This window comes from Bufo bufo, chromosome 1 (assembly GCF_905171765.1).
Source record: "Bufo bufo chromosome 1, aBufBuf1.1, whole genome shotgun sequence".
Classification (NCBI taxonomy): Eukaryota; Metazoa; Chordata; class Amphibia; order Anura; family Bufonidae; genus Bufo; species Bufo bufo.
The window spans coordinates 245,230,918-245,243,359 of record NC_053389.1 but is presented as its reverse complement, the minus strand read 5'-3'; the positions used below and the strand labels follow the sequence as shown (position 1 = coordinate 245,243,359).

Below are 12,442 nucleotides of genomic sequence, written 5' to 3'. Positions count from 1 at the left end.
GTACAAGCTGAAGGCAGCAAACCCTGACCGCAAGCTGAGCTCCTGGGCCATACAGCTCGCTGATACTGTAAGGGAGATGGACTCTGTCTTAGAACAACTGGGACCAGTTGGAGAAACTTACAGGAACCAGCAGCGCTTTGATTCTAATTTTTTCCAAGATAGCGCCCGGTAGTCCCATGGAAAACCTTTACTGCAGCCAGCAAGTTTTTCCTTTATAAAAGGAAGTCTGTACAGAGTGGAAGCAAGCATCCAGCACCAGAAAGCACCTGCAGCAGTTCATAGCACAGCACTACAAGTCCCAGCATCCAGCACTCTGCAGCAGGACAGTGTACATCTACCAGAAGGTAACCTAGGGTGGCCAGACGTCCGGTTTTAGGCCGGACAGTCCGGTTTTCAGGCTCCCTGTCCTCCGTCCGGCACAGGGCCTGGACGGACGCAGGGATGTCCTCCTTTTCAGTGGCTCACGTCTCAAACAGCAGCATTGTGCTGTCTGAGCGTAAGCTGCAGCAACTGACCGAGGCTTCTCTCACCCCCAGTCAGTCACTAGAGCCGCAGAAATGACTCCCTGTGGCTGACTGAGGGGGAGAGAAGCCCCCCGGCTGCCCCGCTCACCTTCCAATCACAAAGTTCTTCCCACTCCTCCCCCGTGTTTTTCCAGCCGATTGTGGGGGCGTGGCTTCACGGATACGGGGGCGTGGCTGCATGCCGTTTGGAGGCGTGGTTTTGATCATTGTGGGTGTGGTTTGGGGCGTTGTGGGTGTGGTTTGGGGCGTTGTGGGTGTGGTTTGGGTCAGTCCGGCTTTCTAGGGTGAAGCCAGTGGCCACCCTAAGGTAACCCTGTAGTAGCAGTGCAGTCACCACAAGCATCGGGGGCAGCACTGTGCAGATACACTGTGGACTCCTACCTGAAGGTAGCGGTGCAGCAAAACATCAGACTTCTATTACTGAGCCAGGCCCTCAGGGTTCTGCTGTACTGCTGAGGACTGTGAGAACATTCATGTGTCTGATAATATTGCTGATTCAGTGTGCGATGATACTGCTGATCATCTGTGTGATAATGCTGTGTCAGTGGAGAGTGCACCACAGTTTGTGTGGGATCTGGGATCATCTGGGGAATCAGGCCAGTCTGTGGTTCCCTCTGTGAATGCTGGTGACACTGACACTGACGGTGGGGAGGGGGCAGTACAGGCTGATGCACAGGAGTTTTCCCTATTAGTTAGGCCTCCTGCACACGACCGTTGTGTGCACCCGTGGCCGTTGTGCCGTTTTCAGTTTTTTTTCGCGGACCCATTGACTTTGATCCGTGTTTCCTGTCCATCAAAAAAATAAGACCTGTCATATTTTTTTGACGGACAACGGTTCACGGACCCATTCAAGTCAATGGGTCAGTGAAAGAACACGGATGCACACAAGATTGGCATCCGCGTCCGTGATCCGTGGCTGTAGGTTACTTTCATACAGACGGATCCGAAGATCCGTCTGCATAAAAGCTTTTTCAGAGCTGAGTTTTCACTTCGTGAAAACTCAGAACCGACAGTATATTCTAACACAGAGACGTTCCCATAGTGATGGGGACGCTTCTAGTTAGAATATACTACGAACTGTGTACATGACTGCCCCCTGCTGCCTGGCAGCACCCGATCTCTTACAGGGGGCTGTGATCCGCACAATTAACCCCTCAGGTGCTGCACCTGAGGGCTTAATTGTGCATATCATAGCCCCCTATAAGAGATCAGGGGCTGCCAGGCAGGAGGGGGCAGACCCCCCTCCCTCCCCAGTTTTAATTTCATTGGTGGCCAGTGCGGCCCCCCCCCATCCCCCCTCCCTCTATTGTATTATTTTCATTGGTGGCACAGTGTGCGGCCCCCCCTCCCTCCCTCTATTGTAATATCATTGGTGGCCAGTGTGCGGCCCCCCGGCCCCCCTTCCCTCCCTCTCTTGTAATATCATTGGTGGCACAGTGTGCGGCCTCCCCCCGGCCCCCCCCTCCCTCTATTGTATTATCATTGGTGGCCAGTGTGCGGCCCCCCCTCTATTGTATTAATATCATTGGTGGCCAGTGTGCGGCCTCCCCTCTCCCCCCCCCTCCGATCATTGGTGGCAGCGGAGAGTTCCGATCGGAGTCCCAGTTTAATCGCTGGGGCTCCGATCGGTAACCATGGCAACCAGGACGTTACTGCAGGCCTGGTTGCCATGGTTACTTAGCAATATTACAATATTAGAAGCATCATACTTACCTGCTGCGCTGTCTGTGACCGGCCGGGAGCTCCTCCTACTGGTAAGTGACAGATCATTAAGCAATGCGCCGCACAGACCTGTCATTTACCAGTAGGAGGAGCTCCCGGCCGGACACAGAACCCCCTAGTACAGGAGGCCAGCAGTCTACACAGGTCCCACAAGGACAGCAGGATAATGGACCTGGTCACACCTCCTCTAGGAATGCCTGGAGCCGTGGCTCACAATCATTTACACAAAACACCAGTTATTCCGGCCAGGCTTTTAAGAGGAGGAACTTGGTCAGGTTCAGGCATAGAGGTGCCAAGGAAGAACTGCCCAATAGGAGATACATCATCAGAGAGCTGCTATGTAAGCAAATGGGTTTCCTGCCATCCAACATCCTGGTCGTGATAAACTTCCCGGACAGGTGTAAGATGGAGAAACAGCCACTGATTCTTGAATGCTATTTCTGAGACTGTCATTCTGTTTTTCTGCCACAAGAGGCTGCTGTTTTCCCACACAGCAAAGTTACTGCTGGATCTAGATATGCAAAACAGATGATGACTCATGCTGATGACTCATGCTGCTGTGTGCCAGACAGAGCAGGAAATGGTGACATGAGGAGACATGCTTGTGCAGAGGCTGTATACGGGATCCAGGGCCATCCTCAGGTCTGTGGGACTTAGAGCGGTCAAAGTCACTGTCAGAAGTGACTGATGGCTGTCAGCAATGCAGATGTTGCCAAGGGAGAAAGGATCGGTTCCCGGAAGGTCAGTTGGACCGTGGAATGTGGTTACAGACCCTGTGAGGCCTCATGGTGGATGGAAGGACCTGCGAGTTGGTGTAAGTCCCCATCAGATAAGGACCAGGCCAGGGTCAGCAAACCAGAAGGCTTCCCAGAGAGAGAGCGAGAAGGCTGGAAGAGCCGTGGAACGGTTGGAGTTACCAGATAAGGTGGAGTTGCTCAGCTTGGAGAAGAACTAGTCCGCCATTTTGTGAGCTGCATGAGAGAACCATGTGGATCCGGATTCTGTTCGCAGGAATGAGTATTGGCGTCAGGAAGCTGATCGGAACAGAGAGTCAGGGTACAGGTTCTGCAGGGTCACATGTTGTGGCAGGGACTTGCTGTCAGTCTGGAGCAACCAGTAAACACAGGACATACCCAGGTCAGTGACTTAGCAGCACGGTTATTGACTTGCAGGCTCTGCAGTGTGCACCAGCGGTCAGGTGCGGGCTCTGCTGTGTACGCCACTTTGGGTACGGTTTTTCAGTTGGGCTGGTACCATGACTCTGAGCCTAGGGTATAGGGTATTCTGGACACTCCACTGGTGCTACACTACAAGGCCACTCCAGCGTCCAGGCTGGGAGTACTCAGGGCACATGAACAGTGTCATTTGGGGGCAAGAGAAAGGAATGTGAGGTGTTTATTGTATTTGATATATATGTGATATATACTCTCTGTAACCACGGTTGTCATTACTGTTAATACTACTGTTTATTCCCCTGTTCAGTAAAGTTACTGTTTTTGCATCAGGAGCTGGTGTCCGTGTCGCTTTCCTCATTCCATGACTTCGCTGCATCCTGGGGGTCCCTCCCCGGTTCACGGTCTTACACAGGCAGGGCTATGACATCAGTTTTAAGCTCATGTCTGACTTGGACCGCTTCTGGGCTAGCTTCACCAGATTCGGAGAAGAAGAGGGTTGGAATAAGTTCAGTTTATCCCCATCTTTAAGCCAGATACAGTTAAATGTGACCAATCATCTTCTGGAAGGAGTCGGTTCACCACTAGGATATTGTAGTTTGGCTGAGGAGACATTGTGACCTTATGTCAGAACTCACCAAGACCAGGGATGAAGACGGTATCTGGACTGGGGGGGTGGAGGGTCTTGGTGAAGCTTCATCAGCACCAAAATTTTACCCAACATCTGCCCAATTCTTTCTTCATTGGTCAGGACTCAGGAGAAGGGTGAATGTTTCTATGCGGGTCAGCCTAGATAGTGCTTTAAGTGTGGGAAAACTGGTCACTTGGTGAGTGCGTGCACCATGGTGAAGTGCAACCTATGTGGGAAGGTTGGTCATGTCATTGCCAACTGTCAGGTCATTAGATGTAATTTGAGTGGTAAGATTCGTCATCCCCACAGGGACTGTCCTGACGCCTGGCATAACATCTGGAAAGACTTTCCTGATAATGACTTTCTAGTAGGGACAGATGACATAGAAGAGGTTGCGTTGATATCAGGGTCATTGCCGACAGGGCCAGAGCTTCAACAGGACATACCACCAGTGATCCAGTACAAACCCAACCCTAGTCAGAAATTATTGAGGGGAACATGGAGGTGGTCACACAGGCTGTATACTCAGAGGCTGCCTCTTCTGCTGCTCCAGTGTCCACCACCGGGGAGGCTAAGCAGTCTAAGACCTCATGCAGACGGCCGTTGTTTTGGTCCGCATCCGAGCCGCAGTTTTGACGGCTCGGATGCGGACCATTCACTTCAATGGGTCTTACACAGGCCATTCACTCCATGTGCTGTCCGCATCCGTTGCTCTGTTCCGTGGTCCGCAAAAAAAATATAACCTATCCTATTCTTGTCTTCGATTTGCGGACCGCAAAACACACAACGGTCGTGTGCATGAGGCCTAAAAGAAAGATAAGTCCAGCCGTAAGCCTGAGGGAGAGTGGACAACTGTCCAAAAGCCAAGGTGAAAGTGGACAGTAGACCAGATGGGACAATAACCGCCAATAGGTTCAGTGTCCTGTCTGAGTCAGACGCAAAGGCAGAAATGGAGAAAGAGTATTATGGGGACCCAAATTATGATCCTCCCTCTAAAAAGAGACCCATTCAAGTTGAGGGACAGTACGATTCAGACATGGAAACTGGTGGTGGTCAGCGGGAGTGCTCAGACTCTTGATTTATGATGATTGGGTCAGTCTCTCTGTTTCTTGTACTTTGTTTTACTTTAATGGCTGATTTTTACCTTAAAGTCATCTCAAGTAATGTGAATAGCATGAAAGTAAGGAGAACAAGGCATGCTGTGTATAAACATCTGAATATTTGGATGCTGATGTTTTCTTCTTGCTGAAGACCCATCTAAATACTTTGGGTCTTGTACGAGAGGCAGAGAGAGAGAATGTCGGTCCGGTCCTTCCTTCTGGTCACTGGAACCATATGCCCTGGTCTTCATACTGTTTAACACCAGGGATGTGACCATACATAGATTAACGAAGGTTTCGATGGGAAGATGTCTAGTCCTGGAGTTTACTATCCGAGGTAGAAGGCTCCAGCTCATCAATATCTATGGTCCGCAGACAGTGACTGAAAGTACCGACCTTTTTAATTAGGTAAAGCCATACCTGTTTACATCTGTTCCTGTGGTTAAGGCGGGGGATTTTAATGCTGCTATGACACCCAGTGACAGACCTACTGGCAGACCCCTTACTAGAGACTCTAAGGTCCTGAACAGGATGATTCTTCAGGCTGGCCTGTTCGATGTGTTTGTGTGTGGTGGTAGAAAGCCAACGTTTACCTATTCTTGTGCTGGCAGAAGCAGTCGGATAGACTTAGCTCTGGTGAGTCCTTCTGAAAATATTAGTTAGAGAAGGGAAAAAGTTGTCCCTTATTCTGACCACCTGGCCTTGTATTTCTGTTTGGGAGCCACCAAGTGCCCTGATGTGGGCATAGGCTTATGGAAACTCAACTCAAGTCTCTTGGATGATCCTTATATCGAGAGCTGCATCCACTCCCTTCTTGAAGATCAGCTAGAGAGGGTGGATTTTTATGAAAACATGGCTGACTGGTGGGAGGACGTCAAGGATGAGATCAGATCCCTCTTAAAGTGACTGTCAGTCAAAAGAGGGAAGAGTAAGTATAGCCAGTATCTCAAGCTGCAGAAAGAATTGGAGTCACTGTATTCGGCAGATGGGGGGGACCAAGAAAAGATTGACCGACTGAAATCTGAGATAAGGCAGTATGACTACAGCAGATACACCTCCATGGTTCTTGAACGGAATTATGGGTTCTTGGGGTCACCTGATCCCTTTGCGAACTCCAGGCCCAGATACTAAGGATTTGAACTTTTCTCCTTTAACAGCAACATTGACGGTGGAGGAGGTTAAAGTGGTTATTGATTAATTACATCTGAAGAAGGCACCAGGTCCAGATAGTATAACAGCAGAATTTTATAAGAAATTCAGAGACCACTTAGCTCCAATCCTCGTGGACGTCTACAAAAATTGTCAATAAAATCACCTGATGCCTCCATCCATGAGGGTGTCCGTGTTAATTCTGAGGTCTAAAGGTTAGGAGCCTAGTGACATCAAGAACTGGAGGCTAATTGCCCTCTTGAATGTCGACAGGAAGATTCTGGCAATATTCTGTTTTCTAGGTTAGTCTGTTTGTCCTAGGCCCTGTTGGCAGGCTGTCAGTTTGACACTGTTAAAGGGCGGAATATCTCTGGAGCAGTCATCTCGATAAGGGAGATGTTTGAGAGATGTAAAGCTCTTCAGGGTGGGAGATATATTGCTGGTCTTGACCAGGCTAAAGCCTTTGACAGAGTAGACCATGAGTATCTATGGGCCACTTTGTCAAAGTACGGTATTTTGGGACAATTTATTGATTGGCTAAAACTTTGTATAGAGAGGCAGAGAGCTTTTACTCTGGTCAATGGTTGGCAGGGTGACATGTTCAGGATTGAGGCAGGGGTGTGGCAGGGTTGCCCACTGAGTCCACTGCTGTATGTGTTTGCTTTAGACCCGTTCCTGAGGTCACTGCAAGAGTGTGATTTTCGGGGGTGCCGGTCCCCCACTTCTTGCCTCTGAATGTTGTTGCCTATGCGGGTGATGTCACTGTGGTGATATCTGAACCTCATGAGGTGCAGATGTTGTCAGCAGCCACCAGAAGCTACTCGAAGGCCTCAGGGTCTCTGGTCAAGCTTTTTGAACACTGATTTCTGTTCCAGAGTTTGATCTGCCACAATTTGCAAAAGCCTCCACCTATATTAAGATCTTAAGTGTTAAATTTGGGAGGGACCATAATGCCAGGATTAATTGGGAAGAGAAATTGGAAGCCGGAAATGCAAAAGTTCAGTGACAGAAGAACTGGAGGCTGACCTATAGAGAAAGGGTTAAAATGTTGAAGACTTACCTGGTTCCTGTCTTCTTGTACGTATCTGTTATTTTCCCTTTGCCAGAATCTTTATCGGCTAGGCTCTTTAGCCTGTTCTTCCATATGTTATGGGGGAACAGGTTGAACCTGATAAAGAGGGGTATAACATATCTACAGAGGAGAGAGGGTGGGCTGGATATGATAAATCCAAGGGTGTTCTTTGACTCCATGTTTCTAAAAGTTAATTTTGGTGACTTGGACTAAAATAATAGTCCTCCTGTGGGTGAACAGTGTCAGGGACTGTATATTGCCTTTTTCAGAATCTTGGGTACCAGGCGGCAGTCTGAAGAGGAAGAGATGGACGCAGGACTACCTCCCCCAGTACTATGCCCTGAAGTGTGTCAGGAAGTGGAGGCTAGAGAAGTCTAGATGGGCCAAATGGTTCTTATCTGCCGACACATTCTATGTTTCTATGTTTCACAGATAGTAAGACAAGGAAAGAACTGTACATTAAGATATGCAGGAATTTATTTTGCTCTCCACTCGCTCTGAGGGATTGTCTGACCACCACAATGCAGGAAAGTCTTAGGTTCTTCAATGGGAAACGACTCCCCGCTAAACTGTATGACATTGCCTGGTTGTCACTACATGGGAGGCTCTTTGATAGAGGCAACCTAAAATACTTGACTCAGTCAGATAGGAAGTGTCCCCTGGGATCTCCACAAGAGGAGACGATGGAACATTTCATAATGGAGCGCTGGGGAGGGAGAAAAATATGGATGGAAGTGTCTGACAACTTAAAGATCTCAAGGTTGCAGTCCCAGAAATACTGTATCCTGATCCTCATTAAGCCGACTGCCTTAATGAATACTTCTGTTCAGTTTTTACAAAAGAAAAAGGAGAAGGACCTCCACTAGAAAGGATGACTAATAAATCATTTGATGCATGTGTCTTTACAGAGGAAGATGTTCTAAGTTTGCTGTCTAAAGTGAAGACAAATAAGTCACAGGGGCCTGATGAGATACACCCAAAATTATTAAAAGAGCTTAGTGGTGAGCTGGCAAAACCGTTAACAGATTTATTTAACCAATCATTAGTAACAGGAGTCATCCCGGAAGATTGGAAATTGGCAAATGTCGTGCCCATTCACAAGAAAGGTAGTAGGGAGGAATCGAGCAACTATAGACCAGTGAGTCTGACATCAATAGTAGGCAAATTAATGGAAACCCTATTAAAGGATAGGATTGTGGAACATCTAAAATCCCATGGATTGCAAGATGAAAAACAACATGGGTTTACTTCAGGGAGATCATGTCAAACAAATCTTATAGATTTTTTTGACTGGGTGACTAAAATAATAGACGGTGGAGGTGCAGTAGACATCGCATATCTAGATTTTAGTAAGGCTTTTGACACTGTCCCACATAGAAGACTTATCAATAAACTGCAGTCATTGAGCATGGACTCCCATATTGTTGAGTGGATTAGGCAGTGGCTGAGTGACAGACAACAGAGTGTTGTAGTCAATGGAGAACATTCAAAACAAGGTCATGTTACCAGTGGGGTTCCACAGGGATCTGTACTGGGACCAATTTTGTTTAATATCTTCATAAGTGATATTGCAAAAGGCCTCGATGGTAAGGTTTGTCTTTTTGCTGATGACACAAAGATATGTAACAGGGTTGATGTTCCTGGAGGGAAACGCCAAATGGAAAAGGATTTAGGAAAACTAGAAGAATGGTCAGAACTCTGGCAACTGAAATTTAATGTGGATAAGTGCAAGATAATGCACCTGGGGCGTAAAAACCCAAGGGCAGAATATAGAATATTTGACACAGTCCTGACCTCAGTATCTGAGGAAAGGGATTTAGGAGTAATTATTTCAGAAGACTTAAAGGTGGGAAGACAATGTAATAGAGCAGCACGAAATGCCAGCAGAATGCTTGAATGTATAGGGAGAGGTATAAGCAGTAGAAAGAGTGAAGTGCTTATGCCGCTGTACAGAACACTGGTGAGACCTCACTTGGAGTATTGTGCGCAGTACTGGAGGCCATATCTCCAGAAGGATATAGATACTCTAGAGAGAGTTCAGAGAAGAGCTACTAAACTAGTACATGGATTGCAGGATAAAACTTACCAGGAAAGGTTAAAGGACCTTAATATGTATAGCTTGGAAGAAAGAAGAGACAGAGGGGATATGATAGAAACTTTTAAATACATAAAGGGAATCAACTCGGTAAAGGAGGAGAGCATATTTAAAAGAAGAAAAACTACCACAAGAGGACACAGTTTTAAATTAGAGGGGCAAAGGTTTAAAAGTAATATAAGGAAGTATTACTTTACTGAGAGAGTAGTGGATGCATGGAATAGCCTTCCTGCAGAAGTGGTAGCTGCAAATACAGTGAAGGAGTTTAAGCATGCATGGGATAGGCATAAGGCTATCCTTCATATAAGATAGGGCCAGGGACTATTCATAGGATTCAGATATATTGGGCAGACTAGATGGGCCAAATGGTTCTTATCTGCCGACACATTCTATGTTTCTATGTTCCATCTACTAATGGTAATATCGACAGGGGAACAATGTACCTCATAATAACAACCATTAAGTATTATCATTGGCATGCAAGAACTCGGGTGTCCCTGCACAGCGAGACCTTCCAACACATGACCGCAGTCAGCCAAATAATGTCTGAGCTCAGGTGGGTAAAATCATTAGAGATTAAGAGGAACCATAAAAACAGGAAGTTATGGAGAATTGTATATCTAGATTAAAAATGATTATCCCATTTTTCAGTTTGCATTATATATTATTATTATTATTATTATTATTATTATTATTATTATAATATATATTTTTTTTCCCCTTCTTCAACAGGTTAATTGTTTTATTGTGTTTTCCATAATAGAGAAATCATTGTAGGAGCTCTGAATGTGATTTCTGTTTTGAACTGATGGAGAAATTTTGTTTCAGTTAATTGTATTTTTGTTTTTTACAATAAAAATTGCCTCCTATGTACAAGAATAAAACTACTAGAATAATGTCTCCTATGTACAAGAATATAACTACTACAATAATGCCTCCTATGTACAAGAATATAACTACTATAATACTGCTCCTATGTACAAGAATATAACTACTAGAATACTGCCTCCTATGTACAAGAATATAACTACTATAATACTACCTCCTATGTACAAGAATATAACTACTATAATACAGCCCCCGACTGTATGTACAAGAACATAACTGCTATAATACTGCCTCCTATGTACAAGAATATAACTACTATAATACTTCCCCTATATACAGGAATTCTATAATCTTAGGTGCTTCCTGTTCTGTAAGGAACGCTCCATACAGTTTGTCTTGCAGTCAGTGTCTCCCCACTACAGGGCCTTTGACACTAGGGGTACTCGATGCTGTCACTCTGAGTTGGATATTACCAGATTAGGAATACCTCCCCTCCATCACTAATTTCCCATGACAGTGCACAGTATGTGGGTTACACCGAGTCCTGTGCTGCTGAGTGCGGATGTTACATTTCTCTATTCTCAGTTTCCACAATCCCCACTGACACGCGGAGTCGCTGAGCCCGGACTATTTGTGGCAAAGAGAAAACATCTTGGTATCATCAGAGGCAAAGAGTAATAACGTGCTGAGGAGAGACTGAGATCAGCAGAAGACGCGGCCATTACCATAGTGAGACTGGACTGGGTATAATGGTTTATCGCCATTAGGAAAGGGAAGTAGCCAGGCTCATTAATCTTAATTAGTGCATAATGAACGGTTCTGCAGCTATGTAATATATTGATATGCTTTGTGTTTCAATTCTTCACCATTTTAAGACCTCTGCTTGCTGTTTGTAAATGTAAACATTCTTGTTTCCATCCAGAGCCTGTTCTGATGTGGTTCTGCTCACACAGGTTTCTTACATTACATCTGTCCATGCAATCCCCTGCCACAAATCCTTCCCCTGTTCTGATCCGCAGTCTCACGACGCTTCCTGACACATTGTAACAAACTGTAACTATTTCCTGACGACCACATTTTAAAGAGAATAGTACATCTTAATAGGCTTGCCCCAGTTCTGAAAACCCATTGGTGCCATTTTGGGGATACATATGACTTCTCCGATCCCAAAAGTGAGAGCCGGGTGGCAGCTGTATAATTACAGCTGGCATGGGCACAGCTCTATACTAGTACGTTGCTGAGTGTTAACTACCTGCTTACTGTGACAAACTGTTACAGTGCTCAGTGGGAAAGAGTAGTAAATATGGTGTATGTATGTTAAACAGACATGCGATGGCACAGATATTTTCGGAAGTCACTTAGCAGTGAATGGAGAAATCCATGTAAGTGCAGCTTGTTCTCCGTTCATGGCAGGACACTGTGATTGAGATAGGAGCAGATCCCAGAGGTGGGACCTGCACCTATTGAAGATTTATAGCATACCCTATTGATATACCATACATGTGCAGAAGGCACAGCATCTTTAAAGGCTATGTATACCTTTTGGGGGCAATTTTTTATTATTGCATTGTACTTAGTTTGAGCTAAGATAATTTTTTCAATTGGTCTTTATTAAAAATATGGACTCCTTTTTTGTGTACAGAGCTGACATGCTCTAGTAGCTCCCTGTGGATTTTCTGTCTTCTCCGTCATTTGGGGAGCTGACGGGCTCCTTATCTCTGCTCATCTCTGACATTATAAACACTCATTATAGCTCAGCTCTTATCTTACTGATAAGAATGTGGCTGAAATAGGTGTCTATGATTAAGTAGTTTAGAAAAAAGGGTTATTAGAGGCACAAAGTGAAAGTACCACTCACACAGTTAGAAAAACAACCAACCCTTTGTGACAGAATGGCTCAATATTTTTAATAAAGGCTAATTGAAAATATATTTAGCCAAAAATTTGTAAAATGCAATAATAAACAGAAATTGCCTCCGAAGGTGTACATACCCTTTAAAGGGAACCTGTCACCGGGATTTTGTGTATAGAGCTGAGTACATGGGTTGCTAGATGGCCGCTAGCACATCCGCAATATCCAGTCCCCATAGCTCTGTGTGCTTTTATTGTGTAAAAAAAAACAATTTGATACATATGCAAATTAACCTGA

At 45.6% G+C, this 12,442-nt stretch overlaps 1 protein-coding gene across 2 annotated transcripts in view; it reads right to left on the bottom strand.

Moving 5' to 3' along the window:
* SYN3 (synapsin III) overlaps positions 1-12,442 on the bottom strand; it is a 337,312-nt gene that overhangs the window by 266,248 nt on the left and 58,622 nt on the right. The gene's annotated exons all lie outside the window — the stretch shown is intronic.